Source organism: Cervus elaphus, chromosome 21 (assembly GCF_910594005.1).
Source record: "Cervus elaphus chromosome 21, mCerEla1.1, whole genome shotgun sequence".
Lineage (NCBI taxonomy): Eukaryota > Metazoa > Chordata > Mammalia > Artiodactyla > Cervidae > Cervus > Cervus elaphus.
The window spans coordinates 55,650,006-55,673,470 of NC_057835.1; positions in this window are offsets into that span (position 1 = coordinate 55,650,006).

Here is a 23,465-nt window from a genome sequence, read left to right on the forward strand (position 1 = left end):
TCTGTAGGAATTCCCAGCAAAGATAGACAGCAAGGTTAAAGGAGCACTTAGATGCAGTCCTACTTCATAGAGTTCAGTTCAGTTCAGTCACTCAGTCATGTCCAGCTCTTTGCGACCCCATGAATTGCAGCACGCCAGGCCTCCCTGTCCATCACCAACTCCCGGAGTTTACTCAAACTCATGCCCATCGAGTTGGTGATGCCATCCAGCCATCTCATCCTCTGTCAGCCCTTTCTCCTCCTGCCCCCAATCCCTCCCAGCATCAGGGTATTTTCCAATGAGTCAACTCTTTGCATGAGGTGCCAAAATATTGGAGTTTCAGCTTCAGCATCAGTCCCTCCAATGAACACCCAGGACTTATCTCCTTCAAGATGGGATGGTTGGATCTCCCTGCAGTCCAAGGGACTCACAAGAGTCTTCTCCAACACCACAGTTCAAAAGCATCAATTTTTCGGCGCTCAGCTTTCTTCACAGTCCAACTCTCACATCCATACATGACCACTGGAAAAAACCATAGCCTTGACCAGATGGATCTTTGTTGGCAAAGCAATGTCTCTGCTTTTTAATATGCTATCTAGGTTGGTCATAACTTTCCTTCCAAGGAGTAAACATCTTTTAATTTCATGGCTGCAGTCACCATCTGCAGTGATTTTGGAGCCCAAAAAAATAAAGTCTGACACTGTTTCCACTGTCTCCCCATCTATTTCACATGAGGTGATGGGATCCGATGCCATGATCTTAGTTTTCTGAATGTTGAGCTTTAAGCCAACTTTTTCACTCTCCTCTTTCACTTTCATCAAGAGGCTTTTTAGTCCCTCTTTACTTTCTGCCATAAGGGTGGTGTCATCTGCATATCAGAGGTTATTTATATTTCTCCCGGCAGTCTTGATTCCAGATTGTGCTTCTTCCAGCCCAGTGTTTCTCATGATGTACTCTGCATAGAAGTTAAATAAGCAGGGTGACAATATTACAGCCTTGATATACTCCTTTTCCTATTTGGAACCAGTCTGTTGTTCCATGTCCAGTTCTAACTGTTGCTTCCTGACGTGCATACAGGTTTCTCAAGAGGCAGGTCAGGTGGTCTGGTATTCCCATCTCTTTCAGAATTTTCCACAGTTTATTGTGATCCACACAGTCGAAGGCTTTGGCGTAGTCCATAAAGCAGAAATAGATGTTTTTTTGGAACCCTCTTGCTTTTTTGATGATCCAGTGGATATTAGCGATTTGATCTCTGGTTCCTCTGCCTTTTCTAAAAGGAGCTTGAACATCTGGAAGTTCTCGGTTCACATATTGCTGAAGCCTGGCTTGGAGAATTTTGAGCATTACTTTACTAGCGTGTGAGATGAGTGCAATTGTGCGGTAGTTTGAGCATTCTTTGGCATTGCCTCTTAGGGATTGGAATGAAAACAGACCTTTTCCAGTCCTGTGGCCACTGCTGAGTTTTCAAAATTTCCTGGCATATTGAGTGCAGCACTTTCACAACATCATCTTTCAGGATTTGAAATAGCTCAACTGGAATTCCATCACATCCACTAGCTTTGTTCATAGTGATGCTTTCTAAGGCCCACTTGACTTCACATTCCAGGATGTCTGGCTCTAGGTGAGTGATCACACCATCGTGATTATCTGGGTCATGAAGATCTTTTTTGTACAGTTCTTCTGTGTATTCTTGCCCCCTCTTCTTAATATCTAATGCTTCTGTTAGGTCCATATCATTTCTGTCCTTTATTGAGCCCCTTTTTGCATGAAATGGTCCCTTGGTATCTCTAATTCTCTTGAAGAGATCTCTAGTCTTTCCCATTCTGTTGTTTTCCTCTATTTCTTTGCATTGATCACTGAGGAAGGCTTTCTTATCTCTCCTGGCTATTCTTTGGAACTCTGGATTCAAATGGGAATATCTTTCCTTTTCTCCTTTGCTTTCTGCTTCTCTTCTTTTCACAGCTATTTGTAAGGCCTCCTCAGACAACCATTTTGCCTTTTTGCATTTCTTTTCCATGGGGATGGTCTTGATCCCTTTCTTCTGTACAATGTCATGAATCTCCGTCCATAGTTCATCAGGCTCTCTGTCTATCAGATCTAGTCCCTTAAATCTATTTCTCACTTCCACTGTATATGCATAAGGGATTTGATTTAGGTCATACCTGAATGGTCTAGTGGTTATCCCTACCTTCTTCAGTTTAAATCTGAATTTGGCAATAAGGAGTTCATGTCTGAGCCAGAGTCAGCTCCCAGTCTTGTTTTTGCTGACTGTATAGAGCTTCTCCATCTTTGGCTGCATAGAATATAATCAATCTGATTTTGGTGTTCACCATCTGATGATGTCTGTGTGTAGAGTCTTCTCTTGTGTTTTGGAAGAGGGTGTTTGCTATAACCAGTGCATTCTCTTGGCAAAGCTCTATTAGCCTTTGCCCTGCTTCATTTCATATCCCAAGGCCAAGTTTGCCTGTCACTCCAGGTGTTTCTTGACCTCCTATTTTTGCATTCCAGACCCCTATAATGAAAAGGACATCTTTTTTGGGTATTAGTTCTAAAAGGTCTTGTAGGTCTTCATAGAACCATTGAACCTCAGCTTCTTCAGAGTTATTGGTTGGGGCACAGGCTTGGATTACCGTGATATTGAATGGTTTGCTTTGGAAATGAACAGAGATCATTCTGTGGTTTTTGAGATTGCATCCAAGTACTGCATTTCGGGCTCTTTTGTTGACTATGACAGCTACTCCATTTCTTCTAAGGGATTCCTGCCCACAGTAGTAGATATAATGGTCATCTGAGTTAAATTCACCCATTCCAGTCCATTTTAGTTCGCTGATTCCTAGAATGTCAACATTCACTCTTGCCATCTCCTGTTGGACCACTTCCAATTTGCCTTGATTCATGGACCTAACATTCCAGGTTCCTATGCAATATTGCTCTTTACAGCATTGGACCTTGCTTCTATCACCAGTCCCATCTACAACTGGATATTGTTTTTGCTTTGGCTGCATCCCTTCATTCTTTCTGGAGTTATTTCTCCACTGATTGCCAGTAGCATTTTGGGCACCTACCAACCTGGGGAGTTCCTCTTTCAGTATCCTATCATTTTGCCTTCTCATACTGTTCATGGGGTTCTCAAGGCAAGAATACTGAAGTGGTTTGCCATTCCCTTCTCCAGTGGACCACATTCTGTCAGACCTCTCCACCATGACCCGACCATCTTGGGTGGCCCCACACAGCATGGCTTAGTTTCATTGAGTTAGACACGACTGTGGTCCTGTGATCAGATTGGCTAGTTTTCTGTGATTATGCTTAGTGTGTCTGCCCTCTGATGCCCTCTCGCAACACCTACCATCTTACTTGGGTTTCTCTTACCTTGGATGTGTGGTATCTCTTCACGGCAGCTCCAGCAAAGCACAGCCGCTGCTCCTTACCTTGGACGAGGGGTATCTTCTCACAGCCACCCCTCCTGACCTTGAACGTGGAGTAGCTCCTCTCGGCCCTCCTGCGAGGCAACTATTATAAAGATTGGAGCTCATGCACAAAGACATAAAAAGAATGCTAAAAGACATACTCTAGCAGATCACCATGCCAAAATGAATCATGTTTAATCAAGATTATGATTCTATAAGGGTTAATTTATCTGAAGCAATTCAAAGAGGCTGTTATAAAACAATATTTATAAGACACTCTGAAGATACCTGCTTGGTGGCATCAAATGATTTCAAAAAGATATTAGCTAAATATCTCCATGAAACTACTCATTGCAGTAAGGACAACTGGATATGGATTTGTAAGCATTGGTGGGGAAGCTTAAAAAAACAGCTGAAGTTTTTTGAGAGATCATATGTTACCTATCAACCACATATCCTAGAAAAACTGAAATTATGAGACACAGTCAAGACCCAAAGCCTCAAGCGTCCTTGAACAACTTGAGTTGGATTTTACATAGCTTATTCCTGCTTTCAAGATGATTTGCAGTATTTCTTGTATTAGAAGTGAAGTTCTTGAACACATGGATCTTCCTGTTGCCAGTTCATAGGAACATAAATTTTATATCCTTGAGGGAGTAGACCAGAATGCCATAAGTACTAATGGGAGTACATTCAATAAAGAGAACCCAAGGGATTCTAAATTTTTTTGTTTTGTTAATGAAAGGCTTGCGTTTGTTTTCATTTCACAGGAATCATTTGTCAAATATCAAGAGGCTTTATCTTTATTTTTAAAATTGTTTTTAAATTTTTATGAATTTAAGGATGTTATTGGCCCTTTCAACTTTTCTGAAAGACTGTGAGGAGAAAAAGAGACACAGAAATACAGAACAGACTTTTGAACTCTGTGGGAGAAGGTGAGGGTGGGATATTTCAAAAGAACAGCATGTATACTATCTATGGTGAAACAGATCACCAGCCCAGGTAGGATGCATGAGACAAGTGCTTGGGCCTGGTGCACTGGGAAGACCCAGAGGAATCGAGTGGAGAGGGAGGTGGGAGGGGGGATCGGGATGGGGAATACGTGTAAATCTATGGCTGATTCATATCAATGTATGACAAAACCTACTGAAATGTTGTGAAGTAATTAGCCTCCAACTAATAAAAAAAAAAAATTAATTAAAAAAAAAAAGGAAAAAAAAAAAGTTTCAAGTGTTTAGTTTTTCAAGTGTAATAAATGTATTATTCGTAGGTTTCCTTAAATTGCAGAATTTTTTTTCTGAAGTCCTTTAATTTGTTCATTTCTCTCCCTATTGGTTTCTGGTCCCCAGTTATTAGGATGTCCTTAGACAACATCCTTTGAGTATGGAAGGCAAGTCTTCCCTTGTCATTTAAGCCAGCTGTGGACAAGTTGAATAGTTTTTGTTGGGAGTATTTTTGAGACAGTAAGTGCCTGTGTTTACAAAAATGTAAGGAAATCTTTGCTTTCCCCCTTTAAATAAAACCACAAGAAAAAGTAAAAAAAAAAAAAAAAAGAATAGTGTAGTGACCGGTAACATCTTACAGAGTTCTTTTATAATGGATCACATAAAGTGTGTCTTGATAACCTGATATGAAAATCAGTATGTTCTGTGTTAGAAACAAAATCAAGCAACTTTTTAGTTACTAAAATTTTGCAGCTTAAATTTAGCACCCTCTCTATGACAATAGGCCAAATATTTTCTACCTGGAAAAGATGAATAGCAAATTTAATATGTAACCCAGTTAATATCTGGCCACAGTTCAGACCTCGTGCTATGAACAAGTCTTTTTTTTCTGGATTTTCATGTGCCTCTGCTGGATAAATATTTCCTTAATGGTCAAGACACCTGGTCCCATTTGCCTCAGACTAATACCTCATGCACTTTTTAAACAGTGCTTGCTGTTGTATGCACACAACAACTCTCATCATACAAATAACCAACCTGGAACTAATGTCTCAGCTGTGTGCTCCAAACTGAGACCATTCTTGATTATTCAGGAAAGCTACCTAAATTACTGACTCATTGTTTATGTGAAAAAATTAGAGTATTGTTCCCATAAAGGAGACACACAAATTATACAGAAAAGAGTAAAAGATACATATCAATAATTGTGGTAGAAGTCATTAATGATGCTACTTCTGCCATACATGGGATACCATACATGGTTCAGTCTCATTTCACTGGCACAAATGGTGAAGGACAAAAAATCACAAAATGCTGGATTTATGTTGGCTCCTTATAGTTTATTTTATAAAAGTTTGTACCTCTTTATCCCCATCCCTGTTATACCCCCTTACCCTCTCCCCACTGATAACTACTAGTTTGTTCTCTATACCTATGAATCTGTTTTGTTATATTTGTTAATTTGTTTTATTTTTTAGATTCCATATGTAAGTGATAACAATATTTGTCTTTCTCTGTATGACTTATTTTGCTAAGAGTAATAGTAGGTTCATCCATGTTGTTATTCCATTGTATATGTTATATATATACACCATGTCCTCTTTATTCATTATTATTTTGACTATTATAAATAAAGCTACCATGAACATTAAGTTTGTGTATCTTTTTGAATTAGTGTTTTCATTTTCTGTAGATAAATACCCAGGAATGGAACTGCTGGATCATATTGTAATTGTATTTTTATTTATTTATTTTCTTTTTGAGAAACCTTCCATACAATTTTTCAGAGTAGTTGCACCAATTTACATCCTTACTAACAGTGTAATAGGATTCCCTTTTCTCCACATCCTCGCTAACATTTGTTATTTGTAGATCTTTTAATGATAATCATTCTGACATGTTTGAGGTGATACTTCATTGTGGTTTTATGATGCATTTCCTTGATGATTATCAATGTTGAACATCTCTTTATTTGCCTGTTGTCCATCTGTTTATCTTCTTTGGAAAAATGACTATTCATGTCTTCTGTTCATTCTTAAATTGGATACAAGATGCAATAAATCCATTACTCTATTCTTGAAATAGAAGTTTCTCATTATCAAAATCTGCACTGAATACAGAACTTCAAAGAAATCTTCTTAAGTGAGGCTAGAATGATTGGGAGGCAAAGGGAAATGTATCCAGTCATTTGGAATTTTATATATATTTTAGTAGTTTTCAGTAATGGCATGCTGTTTCAGAAGTTGAAAGTTCACTTGATCTAGATCCTTGAGTCATCATCCCTAGAGTAACATTTGCCAGTGTCTAGCCCTAAATCAGTTATCAGTCTTGACTCGTTTGTATGCTAATGAAAAACTCTGTTGATGAGGTCAGCCTGGCAGAGTTACAACTGCACCAAGTCTGGATGTTTAATGATTTCTGAAAGTTATTGTAAAACTCTTTGTAGTGTGCCATGTCACTCCAGGGAAGTTTCGATTTTTCAAAAATGAAACAAATTCATGAATGTAATGTAAACCATATCAAGCAAGTAGCAGAATAAAAACTATGTGTAGTTGCATTATTTACATAAATCAACTTAATAGTATTTTAATTAAATTCAGTATAACTTCTTTTGTGTCCAGTATGTTGAGAGTTATGTGGTATTTATCAGATGTAGCTTTAATGTATCACAAGCCCTTTCTAAAATGAAAAAAAAAATAGATTTTCCACATCCTTGAATAACACTTCACCCTGTGGAAACCAAAAATATATGTGTTTAGTGAACTTAATCCAGTGAATGGTATTTCCACAGATCTTTTCATTTACACCTGAAGTATATTTTAAACTTTAGAATAAGTTACCGAGCCAGTGAATTTTGATAATTTCTCTCTTAGATATAGAAATAAGTGGCCATTCTGTTTATAAATATGAAATTCAATGAAAGTAACCTTTCTTATTACATCTATATGCATTTTCCTAATGAGTAAAATATGTTTTACTCATTTTCCTAATGAGTAAAATAAATACAAATTCTTTGTAAAGTGCAATTCAAGACTATAGTACATTTTTAAATAATTGAGTCATTTCAAGTTAAAATAGAATTTCTTAACACATTAACATTGATGTTATATAGATTTCTTAAAATTGGTTATTGTATTTTTCCCTCATTTTGTTATCAGTTATAGCTAAGTCTCTTGGAATTCAGTTGACAAAGTCATCTCTTTTTTTTATTTATTTCAAATACTGCATGAAGAAAGAGAGAAGAGAAAATTCTAGTTCTGTGAGCACTGACATTATTTCTTCATCAAAATAATTATTTTCTCATGCTAGAACATTAGGACCAAAAACTAAATAGTGAGAAAGACTATAATTGCCAATTTATCAGGCAAGCATGAATGCTTAGTCGCTGTCATGTCCGACTCTTTGCCACCCCTTGAACTGCAGCCAATACTTTGGCCACCTGATGCAAAGAACTGACTCATTTGAAAAGACCCTGATGCTGGAAAAGATTGAAGGCAGGAGGGGAAGGGGATGACAGAGGATGAGATGATTGGATGGCATCACCGACTCAATGGACATGAGTTTGAGTAAACTCCTGGAGTTGGTGATGGACAGGAAGGCCTGGTATGCTGCATTCCATGGGGTCGCAGAGTCAGACACAACTGAGCAACTGAACTGAACTGAACTGAATTGTAGCCTGCCAGGTTCCTCTGTCTGTGGGATTTCCCAGGCAAGAATTCTGGAGTGAGATGCAGTGCCCTCCTCCAGGGATCGTCCCGATCCAGGGGTTGAACCCAGGTCTCCTGCATCTCCTGTGTTGCCATGCAGATTCTTTACCTGCATCTCCTGCATTTGGCACTAAGATTCACTGAGTCACATGGGAAGCAGACTTTACCAGGCGATGCTACCATTATTATTATTTGGATAGCTGATTACACAGTTTTCAGTTTCAACTACTTAAATCCTGTTCTTTAATTGCAATGTACAACCAATTAAAAAATAAACTTGTCCAATATTCAGGTTAGGTATTTTGTATAGAGTATTCAATTTTGTCTTAATCAGTGCTAAGATGAATCTTAAAGTGCCTCTCACTGAAGGTACTTATTCTACCTCATCAGAATTCAAAGTGTTTATCTTAAAGACAAAAATCTCTATGGGTAAAACAGTGGTTGATCAGTTTTGCGGTTACATGTAGTAATAAGATTCTGAATGAGTTATAGTTCCTTTGATCAAGTTGGAGGAGTCAGAGAACCTCTCCTTTCTGGATACAGTGATGAGTCTAAACGACTGTGACTCAAATTTCTCCTGAAATTTTTCAAATTGAAGTGCACAATCTTTTCTCTTTAGTCATAATATTCTATAGAGATGTCCATAAGTTGCCTATAGCTATCATTCCAGATTAGTGCAGTAAGAGTAGGAAATAAACACTTGGAGAGAAGCAAAGATAAAAGAGAGAGTCCAATAAATATTGATCTAATGTTTCAGGTCATTCACACCCCAAACCCCTTGTTTTCTAATCATGTCAATGACTAAATTTTTATTTTGTTAAATCAAAAAGGGTCATTCTCACACGTTAAAGAAGACTGGTTAATCTAGAAAGTGACGTCTGATAAGTGTGGCAAGTGGCTGAATTTAGCAAGGACAGAATAGTTACTATGACTTCAGGTTTCATATATCCTCCTAAGTGGTAATCCACATAGCCAGCTGAATAATTCTCTTTTGCAGTTTAGGGGCTCAAAGCTTCTAGCCACTGAAGCTATAGCATTAGGAAATTTTCTAGAATAAAGTCAATAGTTTTGCATGTTTTAGGTGCTTGTTTTGATAAGCAACCACTTAAAGTTTTAAATTCACACAAAGGTACACTCTCTTGCAAATATAAACACACATACAAACAAAGATATGATGGAACATCTAAACCACAATGGAGGTGGTTTTAAACATCAATATATAAATGTTATAGAAAAACACACCAAAAATTTAGATATTTTGTAAAGAATTCCAGTTTATTTTGTTTCTTTGAGCCATTAACTAACTGACAAATGCCTTTTGAGGTCTTTCCAGATGGCGCAGTTGGTAAAGAATCTACCTGCCAATGCAGGGGACACAAGAGATACCTGTTCAGTCCCTGGGTTGGGAAGATCCCCTGGAGGAGGAAATGACAATCTACCCCAGTATTCTTGCCTGGAAAATTCCATGAATAGAGGAGCCGGCAGGCTATAGTCCATGGGGTCACAAAGAGTCAGACATGACTGAACACATAGGCATACACTCCTTTTAACAAATTTTATGGTATGGATAAGAAAGCATGGAAGGGCCAGCTCAAATATGTTGAATAAGAACAGTTACTTCCTCACAGATGACTTGTTTTGAAGTATCATTTTAACAAGAAGGCAAGACCCTAGATAGAATTGTCAGGTTAGTTTTTCTCCCTCAGTTCTTGTTTCCTTGTAGTAAGGAATTAGAACGACAGACTAGTTACACGCAAGCAGGCAGGATTTATTAAGCAGGCAGCAAGCAGTATTTCCTCGAGGTCTTTGACTTGTTTTTTACAAAGGATTGTAATGGCAAACTAGTTAGAGCTTAAGCAGGCAGGAGCAGCTGGCCTGCAATACACTCAGGAAACATAAAAGTGGATCAACTCCCTTAGAAGTAGTCTCAACTTTTGGACTTCCCTTTTTAAACTTTTGTCTTTTCCCTTTGGTGGTTCTGGGGACTTGATTGGTTTTTCCCCAAGCAAATTAGGGCTTGTACCCAAATATATTCAAGATCAATCAGGGAAGGGAGCTTATTTGGGTGTATTTTCCCTCCAGGGGGTCTCATTCCAGTCCAAGGCTTCCCCTTTCTGCGGGCTTCTCCCTTTCTTTGTTCCTTTCTCAGGTTTTTTTCTAGTCACTGTTTTTCTCAACCACCGTTTTGGAATCCTTATTCCCTACTTTAACTACCTAACAGAATTTACTTGAAGGGATAAACAATTTTGCTCTGTATTTATTAGCCTTCGGTTCATTCCTAACAACAGCCAGATGTCTAGTTTAAGTTTTCAGATAAAATTGAAAAGAATGTGGATTAATCAGAGGAAACTCATTGTCACCTAAAGGGAAAAAAACATAAAGAAAATCTTCAAAGCACCTGTTATGCAAATAATAAAAAAGGATAAGAGTATTTATCTGTGTGTAATACAAAAGCAGTAAAGATGAAAACACAGTGAGCAAGCTCTGCAAGACCTTCATAAATATGAAGTCAGAATAAAATGAAAGTCTACAAGTTGTGTCACATCCTTTGGTTTAGTCACCGATCAGGTCTGATTCTTAACATTTTCAAAATGTTCACTTTTTATTCTCAGGATAAAATGCATATACAGCAAAGTTGAATCATTTTAATTATTAAAATAATTTTTAGGGTATTTTTTGGTTTGTAGAAAAATTGAGTGGAGAATGCTGAGATTTCCAGATACTCATTTTGAATCCTTGTGATTTCCACTATTAACAACTTGCTCTTGTGTGCTACATGTGTTAAAATTGATGAGCAAATATTGATACATTATTGTTAACTGAAGTTCATAATTTACATTAGGGTTCATTATTTGTGTTGGGCTACAATTCTGTTGGTTTTGACGAATGCATAATGCCATGTATCTGTCATTACATATTGTACAGAACAGTTTCATTGCCTTAACAATGCCCTGTGTTGTATCTGTTCATCCCTCCTACATCTCTCCTTGCAATCTTGGATAGTTTTACTGCTTCTACAATCTCTTTTTCAGAGTGTCATTTATTTGGAATCACATACTATGTATCAGTGCCTTTTCAGGAGAGCTTCTTTCACTTAGGAATATGTGTTTATGATGCCTCTGTGCATTTTAGTGACTTAATAGTTCTTTTATCTTTATTAATGAATAATATACTATTGTATTGATGTACCACAGTTTATCTATTCACCTATTGAAGGACATCTTGATTGCTTCTAGCTTTTAACAATTATGAATAAAGATGATTTAAACATTTGTGTTCGGGTTTTTGTGGATATAAATTTTCACCATATTCAGGTAGTAATCTAGGTGTGTAATCACTGGACCATATGGCAAGACTATATTTAACTTGGCAAGAAATTGTCAAACTATGTTCCAAAGTGGCTGTATCATTTTGCATTCTCACATTCAATGAATTAGTTCCTGTTGTTCCAGTTCCTTGTAAGTCTTCAATCTTGTCAGTATTTTGGATGTTAGGTATTCTAATAGCTGTGTAATGGTATCCCATTGTTTAAATTTGTAATTCTCAAATGCTTTATTATGGTGAGCATCTTTTCATATGTTTATTTGCCATCTGCCTGTCTTCTTTAGTGAGTTGTCTGTTCATATCTTTTGATCACTTTTTAGTTTGATTTTTTTTTACCAACTTTATTGAAATATAAATAGCAAATTAAAATTGTACATATTTAAGATGGGGCTATAATGTACACATCTGATATAATCATCAGAATCAAGCTAATTAACATATTGATCACCTCACATAGTTACCTTTTTCGCCCTTCCATCCTTCCTTTTTCCCTTTTTTCTATCTTTATTTTACTTTACACTTATGACCTACCCTCTTGGCAAATCTCAGTTACACAGTACACTATTCTTACCAAGAGTCACACTGCTGTATATCAGATCTCCAAAACAAATTCATCTTGAAAAACTGAAACTTTGAACCCTTTGACCAACATCTTTCCATTTTCTTCTCACACAATCCCTGATAACCAACACCGTACTTTCTGTTTTTATGAGTTTCAGTTAGTTTCCGCTTATAAGGTAAGGTGAGGTGCTCTGTCATGCCCTACTCCTCGCAGCCCCATGGAGTGTAGTCCTCCAGGCTCCTCTGTCCATGGGATTCTCCAGGCAAGAATACTGGAGTGGGTTGCTATGCCATTCTCAGGGGAATCTTCCCAACTAAGGGACTGAACTCACATCTCTTATGTCTCCTGCACTGGCAGACAGATTCTTTACCACTAGCACCACCTGGAAAGCCTACAATATTTTTCCTTGGGTGTCGAGCATATTTCACTTAGCATAATGTCCTCCAAGTTTATCTATGTTGTTACAAATGGCAAATTTTCTTCTTTTTGAAAAAAATAATTATATTTCGTTATATGTTTGTATATTTATTTATTTATTACGTATATATTATATTTTTCATCCATATGTTGATGGATATTTAAGTTGTATTCATATCTTGGTCATTACAAATAATTTTAAAGGGAAATGAGAGTACAAATATGTCTTTGAGATCCTACCTTCATTTTCTTTGAATATATACTAAGAAGTGGGATTTCTACATTATAAGGTCAAGATTATTAGATGCTAACATATTACAAAAGTTGTGTATAATTTGTAATTTTAATTTTGGACCCTTTACATAGTGTTGGAATGTTTTACTATTTTCCCTGTGTATTTAAAAGACACAACTGCATAGATAATTAATATAAAATAGTTATTAATCTGTTTCTAAATCATATTTCTATATTTATATTAAAAACAATAAGCTTTTATATATATATTTCTGTGTTTTTTTCTATTTTAATCTTACAATTTAACTTGAATATTTACACACACACACACACATATATATATATATATATGTATAGGAAGTGAAAGAGGAGAGTGAAAAAGTTGACTTAAAGCTTAATGTTCAAAAAACTAAGATCATGGCATCTAGTCCCATCACCTCATGGAAAATAGATGGGAGACAGTGGAAACAGTGTCAGACTTTATTTTGAGGGGCTCCAAAATCACTGCAGATGGTGACTGCAGACATGAAATTAAAAGACGCTTACTCCTTGGAAGGAAAGTTATGACCAACCTAGGTAGCATATTAAAAAGCAGGGACATTATTTTGCCAACAAAGGTCCGTCTAGTCAAGGCTATGGTTTTTCCAGTGGTCATGTATGGATGTGAGAGTTGGATTGTGAAGAAAGCTGAGGGCCGAAAAATTGATGCTTTTGAACTGTGGTGTTGGAGAAGACTCTTGAGAGTCCCTTGGACTGCAAGGAGATCCAGCCAGTCCATCCTGAAGGAGATCAGTCCTGGGTGTTCATTGGAGGGATTGATGCTGAAGCTGAAACTCCAGTACTTTGGCCACCTCATGCAAAGAGTTGACTCATTGGAAAAGACCCTGATGCTGGGAGGGATTGGGGGCAGGAGGAGAAGGGGGCAACAGAGGACGAGATGGCTGGATGGCATCACTGACTCGATGGGCATGAGTCTGAGTAAACTCCGGGAGTTGGTGATGGACAGGGAGGCCTGGCGTGCTGCGATTCATGGGGTAGCAAAGAGTCGGACACGACTGAGCAACTGAACTGACTGATATATATTTTATAGTTTCAAATTTCTGTAATTTGCTTTTATGAAAAAGCTCTTAGTTTTGCCCAGTGTAAAAAAAGTCTTACGTTATTTTTAAAACATTAATGTCTACTGATGTCAAGGTATAATTCTTTAGTCAAACCAATTTGCTTTTAAAATATATGAATTGAATTTAGTGATAGCATTTTTAATGTTTCAATTTAAATGTAAAACTGACAGCAGGGAAACAACTTGTAACCGTCTTTTATTTTTAAGATAGCTATTTCTATAAAGTAGATTCTGTTAAACATGAAGGATGTTAAATGATCACAGTTTCAGACTGAGCAAAATGCTATGTTTGAAGTTAAATTGTATTTTACAAAGGTTAAATGAGCCATTTCTTAATGGTTCTTGGAAGATATACAGGGAGATTTCTAAAATAATTGAGGAGTATTTTAAACAGTAAGTGAAAATTAATTTACCAAGTGCTATGTGATGCAGGAAAGTGAACAGTGGGTCTACTAATTTTGGCTATTAGTGATAAACTAGTAGGTTAATCTCTCATTCAATTTTAGAATTATCTCATTAATATCTTAATTAAATACATAATAGAATTTGATGAGGCATTATCGGGTTTTACATCAAGATGTTTTTCTATGCATAATTTGAAAAACTAAGGAAGAAGCATTTATTTGAAATATAATCTAAAAAGAATATTAGACCATTTGAGAACTTGCTATTTGATCCTTGGCCACATGAGCAGCAATATTTATCCTTTCCTTGATACTGCTGCTTGATTATTGGAGACATTTTAATCTCTAACTTACAGCAATGCAACCCTTAGGGCATCTCAATGAATATATTTTACCTTAAGGAATATGGAGCAAAGTTTTCAGAGTAAAGGCCACTTAAAAGTTGATTCCTCATCTCCATTAATTACTACCTGAATAAACATGGTGAGTGTCGCCAGTTAATGTACATGATTATCCAGTGCTAGTGAAAATACTTACCTTAGAATGAAAAACTCTCTTGCTTGCTTTACCCTCTTTATAGTCTCTATTCCTTGGGCCTATCAGTATACTATTCATTATTGTCTATGTTCTCCTGAGATTTTATGAGATCTTTTGAAGTTTAAATCATAGTGCAGTATTGATACAGAGAGAATCATGGATTTGAAGCAAGTAATATTTTTAAGGCTGAGCACAGTAACCTGAACTATTCAGAAAATGTGCATAAAACTCAAGTAGAAAATAAACATTATTTTCAAAACATTAGGAGAAATGCATACCCTGTCGATGACTTTGAGATTTAGAGGCAGATGTGAGGCATAGATCTCTCTTGTGAAACATTTACGCGTATATGCAGGGTGCAGTAGGACTGCAGGGCAATGTTGACCGTAAACTTAACAGAGAATTCTTGGAGTTCTCTAGCCTTTGGGAGGAACAGAGGTTTTCTGTCATTTAGGTAGCTAGATTCAACCACAAAGTGCAGCCAAAAACCCCTGGCTTTTGCTTCTCTAGTTTGTTTATTTTATGTAAGCTCTTAGTTAACTCTGTAAAGTTCATTCTTTTTAAAATACCTAGAATGGTTTTTATTTTCCTTTGTTGTTGTTGTTTAGTCACTAAGTTGTGTCCTACTCTTTGCAACCCCAAGGACTATAGTCTGCCAGTCTTCTCTGCCCATGGGATTTCCCAGGCAAGAATATGGGAGTGGGTTGCCATTTCCTACTCCAGGGGATCATCCCAACCCAGGGACTGAACCCATGTCTTCTGCTTGGCAGGCAGATTCTTTACCATTGATCCACCAGGGAAAGCTTTATTTTCCTTTACAGAAATATAAATCTAAAATGAGTCAAAGTGAATAAAAACACATTGCTCAACATATTTGAAAAAATAACTGTGACATACATTTAAGTATGTTATTACAACATAAAGTAAGTTAGAAGACAAAACTTTGAAATCAAGCAAACCTGAGTTACAATTCTGGTTGCTGCTGCTGCTAAGTCACTTCAGTCGTGTCTGACTCTGTGCGACCCCATATATCCCACCAGGCTCCTCTGTCCCTGGGATTCTTCAGGCAAGAATACCGAAGTGGGTTGCCATTTCCTTCTCCAATGCATGAAAGTGAAAAGTGATTCTGGTTGAGTCTTGGACAAATTCTGTAAGTTATTAAACACCTCTTTGTTCTTCCTATTCTAACTACAGCTTTTAAAGAACAAAATATTTGAATTTTGGTAAGATCAACTTATTTTTTTTCCATTGATTTATTTTCACAATGTATTTTAAAAAATTATCAACATACCTTAGGCCACCTAAATTTTCTCCTATGATGTCTTTATTTATTTATTTATTCCATTTATTTTTATTAGTTGGAGGCTAATTACTTTCAATATTGTAGTGGTTTTTGTCATACATTGACATGAATCAGCCATGGATTTACATGTGTTCCCCATCCCGATCCCCCCTCCCACCTCCCTCTCCACCCAATCCCTCTGGGTCTTCCCAGTGCACCAGGCCCGAGCACTTGTCTCATGATGTCTTTTAAAATTATATAGTTTTACACTTTACATGAAGGTCAAGGTCCACATTGAGTTAATTTTCATTAAAGATGTTAGGCATGTATCTAGATTCTTTTTTTTTTTTTAAATGTAGGGACATTTTTTTTTAAATGTAGGGACATTTAATTTTCCCAGCATCATTTATTAGGCTATCATTTTTAATTGGATTGTCATTGTACCTTTGTCATAGAAACAGACCAAATTTGTGTAGGTCTCTTTCTCAGATCTCTATTCTGTTCCATTGATTATTGTATCTATTCTTTTTCCAGTGCTACACCAGCTTGATTATAGTAGCTTTATAGTAAGTTATGAAATTGACTTTCTTCCCAAACTTTACTTTCCCAGCATTATATTGATTATTTTATATATTTTATTTACAAATAAACATTGAATTGTTTTGTCAATATCTACAAAATAGCTTTCTAATATTTTAATTGGGATTATACTGAATCTATATCTCAATTTGGGAAGAACTTGCACATTAACAGTGTTTAATATGTTTGTGTAGTAACATATTTGCTTATCAGTCCATGAACATGGAATATATTTCCACCTCTTTATATTGTCTATTTTTTGTGTTATTTTAAAAGGTATGTATGTTTTTAAAGTTCAAATTCAGTTATACATTGATGGTTTAAAGGAAAGCAGTTGACTTCCACATAATGATCTTATAATTTGTGACCTAAATGTACTTGCTTAACTAGTTCCAGGAGTTATAGTTTCAGGAGTTTGGGGTAATCAATTCTTTAGGATTTTCTTCATAAACAGTTATGACATCTGCAAATGAAGATAATTTGGGGGTTAGTTTTGTTTATTTGCTTTTTTGTTTTTTGATTTCCAATCTGTATACATTTTTTTCTTGTTGTATTTTCCTACTTATGAATTGTAGTTGAGTGTTGACTAGGAGTAGTGAGAGAAGACAGCTTGTTTTGTTCATGATCTTTGGAGGAAAGCACTTAGTTTCTCACTATTAAATTTGTTGTTAAATGTATGATTTTATAAATAATCTTTGATAATTTAAGGGTTTCCTCTATCCACATTCACTGATAACTTTTGTCATGGATACTGTCTTAGTTTATTTCGGGTAATATAACAGAATACCATAGACTGGGTGGCTTATAAACACAGAAATTTATTTCTCACAATTCTGGTGGCTGAGAAATCTTAAGTTAAAGTCTCCAGTAGATATGGTGTCTGATGAGAGCTCGCTTCTTGTTTCATAAATGATCATCTTGTGTCTTCAAATGGTGGAAATAATATGGGAGTTCTCTGGCTCTGTTTTATAAAGATATTATTAATCCCATTTATAAGAGCTTCACTGCCATGACTGAATTGCTTCCCAAAGGCCCTCTATCCTGTAATATCACATTGGAGGGCAGGGTTTCAATGTATTCATTTGGGAGAGACATAAACATTCAGTTTACAGCATACGTGTTTTGGATTTTGTGGAAAACAAACCTATGTATTAACATGATCATATATATTTTTTCTTGTCCAGTCTGTATGGGATTTCATTAATTGAATTTCCCATATTGAACCAGCTTTGCAAACCTAGAATAAACTCCATTTGGGCATGGTGTATAATCACTTTTAAATATAGAACATTTATTTACTAACATTTTATTGAAGTGTTTTGCAGTTATGTTCATGGGAGGTCATGGAAGATATCAGTCTTTAGTTTTCCTTCCTTGTAATGTCTTTATTTTATTTTGTTATGAGGCCAATGCCAGTGTCATATAATTAGTGAGCTCTCCTTCTGCTTGTATATTGTGAGGGATATTATAGCTAGTTCAAATTATTTCTTTCACAGCTATTTAAGAAAATTCACCAATAAAACCAGCTGGACCTGATGCTTTTCTTTTTCTTTCTTTCTTTTTTTTTTTTTTTTTAGCATTTTAAACTATTGATCAGTGTTTTTGATAGGATAGGGCTATTTTTTCTCATGTGAGTTTTGATAGTTTTCACCTTTCTAGAAGATGATCTATTATTTCTAAGTTATCAAATTTGTGGGTGTAGGGCTTCTTGGACTATTCCATTGTTATCCTTTTGATATCAACTAGATCAGTATAATAGCTTCTCTTTTACTATTAATATTGCTGATTTGTAATTTTTTTTCTTTTTGCTCTGGTATTCTTTGCTGGACTTTTATAAATTTTATTGGCCCTGTCTTAGAATCATTCTGTAGTATTAATTTTTTTATTGTTTTCCCTTTTTTCAGTTGTATTGGTTTTCTTCTCTAACTTTTAATTAATTTATTTTCTTGTGATCTCTTTTGAATTTAAATTACCCTGGTTCTCTACTTCTCAAAAGCAGAGTGTTAGAATTCCTTTTACCTTTGTAAATCTAAATAATTATAAATTTCCAAATGCAGTTAGCCAGTAGGATTCAATTAAGAGATTTTGTGTATTGGCACATTAACAATTATAAGGATAAAAGTACAATTACTTTTATCAGCTTATTTTCTTTTTGACACTTTTCTTTTATATATAGTAATTTCCTTGTATTTGGTTCATTGTTTATTCTGGCATAGCAAAACTTCATTAACTTACCTCAGAAAACATTTATCTACCAATTTTTTCAAGAGTAAATGGACATCCTTTCTCTTATCTATTTACCTTTCCTCTGTAGTTCCAGTTTTCATTTCTCAAGTAGTTTACTTTTCTAAGAATATCCTCAAAGTATCTTTATTTCTCCTCTTGTTTTGTATTTTACTTTTATCCTGAAAAAACCCATGCATTCACTTTCCAGCTTACTAAATCACTATCTATGTCCATTAAGGTACATAGGAAATCTGTTGAGTTTAGGGTTTCAATTATCACATTTTACCTTTCCTGAGCTCTGTCTGTTTCTGTTTAGCACTCCTAATCAGCTGTCTAGTATTTGACGAAAATGAAGCAAGCTTTATCCTTCCTATACTATTAGATGTGCTAATTTTAAACTCGTCTCTATTATCTTTGTTTAGGTATTGAATTTTCACTTGTTAATTTATTTTTTCTTCTTTCTTGTTTTGGTATGCATCAAATCAATGGTGATTCTAACTTACATGTTCAAATAAGTAATCAAATTCTTTTTTTCCTCATTTTGATTTCTGCATCTCTTGATCATAAGACCTCTCTAATAATTATGCAGGAAAGATGGTTTGTGATTTGGTTGGGCTTACGGGTGTTTAACTTCTTAGAGATGACCACCTGCCTCTCTGACCCCAGTGTTTGCATAGTCAGTATGAAATTTCACTCCTGATACACATTACTATAAACAGGGAATGTGCAGGGGTTCTGTAATCATTGTCATAATAATGAGACTGGATTATCTTTGAAAATGGACCACATCACCTTAAATATATGGACGGTAATGGATACTCTCTTAGTTAATTCTGAGCTTTCACCATTTTCAAACTTCTACTGTTTATCTAAAACACTGTGGAAATCTTACCTACTGGTTTTTGGTCTTATTTTCTCCCAAATATTTTATGTAATCCCTTCTATCTTTCAAAGATTTCTAAAAATTACTATAAATTGTTAATGTGGTGTCTTAAATTCCAGAATTTGCTTATTTTTAAAATATATTTTTATCCATTTATGTGATTTAGTGTTAAAGTATAACATGTTATACTTATTTAGTTTGCCATCTTAAATTAGGGGGATTACTTGTTACCCGTACAAGGAAAAATGGTATGACTTTAGGACAAGTAATAGATTAAGTGGAAAGCAAGCCCTACGCTTAAGAAGAACAGCTGTAAGGCTATTAGAATAATAAAGAGATACATGTTTGATGTTTTAGATTAGATTCTAAACATTAGAGAAATACAGCTAATGGAAAATTTTAAAGATAGTTGTGATTCAAAATAATAATGCTTGAGATGAATCAAGTATGGTGTTCAGATTTTACATGTAATTAGTATAAAGTCACAAAAATTATTTTCATACAGAGAACGAACTGATAATTTGATATTGGACATGTATTATTTATGATCAGGTCAAATCTTCAAAAATAACCCTACAACAGAATTTTGTTAAAGTAGTAACAGAAATCATTATCTGCGGCATCTACAATTTATTTATGTACCTAAATTAGCAAATAAAAATCTGCCATGTTTCCAACACTTGGCTCTGAAGCAGTGAAGATCTTAAGTGCAAGGCTTTAGCCTTTCCTTTTAAAATGTTACAATGCCTACGTGAAACAGGCAAATAATTCAATAAACACAGTGTTTTTTTTTTTTCATAATAAAATATAGGCAAAGGGAGCTATGAGGTTACAAAGATAGATCAAATAGGAGGGGCATCTAATTAAACATGGTGCTTCAGTGGAGAATAAAAAGTTTTCAAGAACATATCATAATATTTTAAATAAACTTGGAGAAAAAAGGGATTCCCATACACTGTTAATACAGGGTTTCTCTGGAGGAAAAAAGTTGCTTCTATGAAAAGTAAATAATTCTCAAACAATATGTATAAATGTATGTATGTAAGTATGTACACACACACACACACACACACACACACACACATATATATATACACATATGGGCTTCCCTGATATCTCAGTTGGTAAAGAATCTGCCTGCACTGCAGGAGACCGCAGCTTGATTCCTGGGGATGGGGGAAGATCCACTGAAGAAGGAATAGGCTTCCCACTTAAGTATTCTTGAGCTGCCCCTGTGGCTCAGCTGGTAAGGAATCCACCTGCAATGCAGGAGACCCAGTTTCAATCCCTGGGTTGGAAAGATCCCCTGGAGAAGGGAAAGGCTACCCACTCCAGTATGCCTGGAGAATTTCATGGACTATATAGTCTATGGGGTCTCAAAGAGTCGAACACAACTGAGCAACTTTAACTCACTCACTCATATATGTGTGTGTGTGTGTATGTGTGTGTGTGTGTGTATAAGAGCTTCCCAGGTGGCTCAATCTACCTGCCAATGCAGCAGGCATGGGATCCCCTGGTGTAGAAAATGGCAACCCCCTGCAGTATTCTTGCCTGGGAAATCCCATGAACATAGGAGATTGGCAGGCTGCAGGGCATACAGTCATGAAGAGTTGGACTGGAGTTAGCAACTAAACCAAGCAATACCACCAATATTATTTGCCCTTATTTAAAATTTAGAATCAAGTTTTTATTTTCTTAGAAGTTAGCAAATAGTTACTAGACTTTTAGAACTTTAAGACTGAGGTGAGTACAGTAACTGTAACTAAAGTCTGTCGGAAGTCATTGGTGTTATCTTCATGAAAACCAAGTCATACCATCTCATTCAATAGTCAGTTCCTTAAAGCAAAATGTTCTGCCGTGATGAGCTTTTCCTTTCTACTTTAAGGACAAATGAATATTCTGATTTTTAAAATTTATTTTATTTTGCTTTTTGCCACAGTTTAATGTGACTTTCTAGTTCCTTTTAGGTTGAGTATTTATTGTATTTTTGTATTTATTATACAATATTTTACAATATATATTATAATACTTTTATATGTATTTTATATAATATACAAATTATATAAATATATTATAAAATTATATATAATATATAAATATATATAAGTTATTATAATGACTATTGTATAATATTGTATAATAAATACAAAATACAATATATATATTATATGTAATATTTAAATAATAAATATTATACAATATTTATTGTATTACAGTATTCTACTGTATTTATTGGAAACCTAGATACATAAGACTAAGAGTTAGTTCATAAGGTACAATCAGGCAAACTATGAAGAAATCTTAGTGGGGGTCTTATGTGAAGGGGGTCATATGTGAAGCAAAGCAAACAGTTTCCATTTTCATTTCATACTATTCTTCAGAAGCATCATGCATTTTTGCCACCTGTAATGAATGGCATCATTAATCTCTAAAACTACTTGATGCTCTTTTGTTTCAAAAAAGTCTTTCTTCTTTTCCAATCATATAAAGCACATAGTAGGGAAATAATGTATACAGAAAATGAAACTGAAGAGTATGTCATTATCTCCTGGAAATCTGTGTGTTGAATTTAACAATTAAATGAAATATTATTAGAAAAAGTAACTCATTTTATAAATATAATGTGAGTTCAATGGAGATATGGTATTTAAAACAAAAAAGAATGGGGTCTCTGGATTTTTGTTGTGCTTATTTGACCAGACCATAATACTTTAAAAGCTTTTATCCCCAAAACAAAAAAATTATTTTGTGATATAGAGTTCTGTGTATGTATGATGTGAAAATATATTTAACAAAAGAAAAATGATAAAACTGTAAAATGATAGGGTGTTGCATACACAAACTTTGAGGAAAATACTATTCTGGGAATAGAAAGACTGAAAACACAAATATAAACCTGAAAAAGAGGTCAGATATTTTGCTAGTAGGGCCAGACTGCAGTAACATATCATATATTAATTGCTTATTCCTGACAACTCAGATCTGTTGACAAGTGTTTGTTTACCTTTTCCTCATAGTTCTCTCCCTGATCCATGACCTCAGAACCCTCTTATATGGTAATTTAAAAAATAATAACCATCTTTTTCACTAAAAATTTTGCACAACTGTGTGAATATGTTCTAAAAAAGAATTTACTACACTGATTTTTTTTGAGGTTTGGTGAGTAGTATGCTCCTTTTCCTCTTAAAAAATCTCATATCAGGAACATACCAAAATTTATGCAGAATATACACTGACTCATAGATATAAGGAGAGCATCATATAATATTGTGGTTAAGAGATCATTTACACTTTATAATTTAAACATATTTACCAATTACTTCATTATATCACAATTAACTGTTTGCTTTCCTACATTTTCTAAGATATTTGAGGCAGATCATTTTGATATCTATTAATTTGTTGTTTTCTGGTATAACTATTTTCTTACACCTCCATTGTTTTCTTAGAAAGTGTTCCAATCTCACAAGGTATTTAAATATTTTTATTGATATGAATAGATACAGTTCCATGACAAATTATTAATCTAGCATGCAACATAAATGTACTAATATATATGGATTATTTGATCTCAAATAATATAGATAACAACCTTAATTTAGTGTATTTAATAATATACTAAAATACACACACACACATATATTACACATCAATGCACTTATATTTATTTATGTTTATGTAATATTGAAGATTGAAAATGGGGAGAAGGAGATGACAGAGAATGAGATGGTTGGATGGCATCACTAACTCAATGAACATGAGTTTGAGCAAGCTCCAGGAGTTAGAAATGAGCAGGGAAGCCTGGCATCCTGCAGTAAATGGGGTCATAGAGTTGGATACAACTGAGTGACTGAACTGAA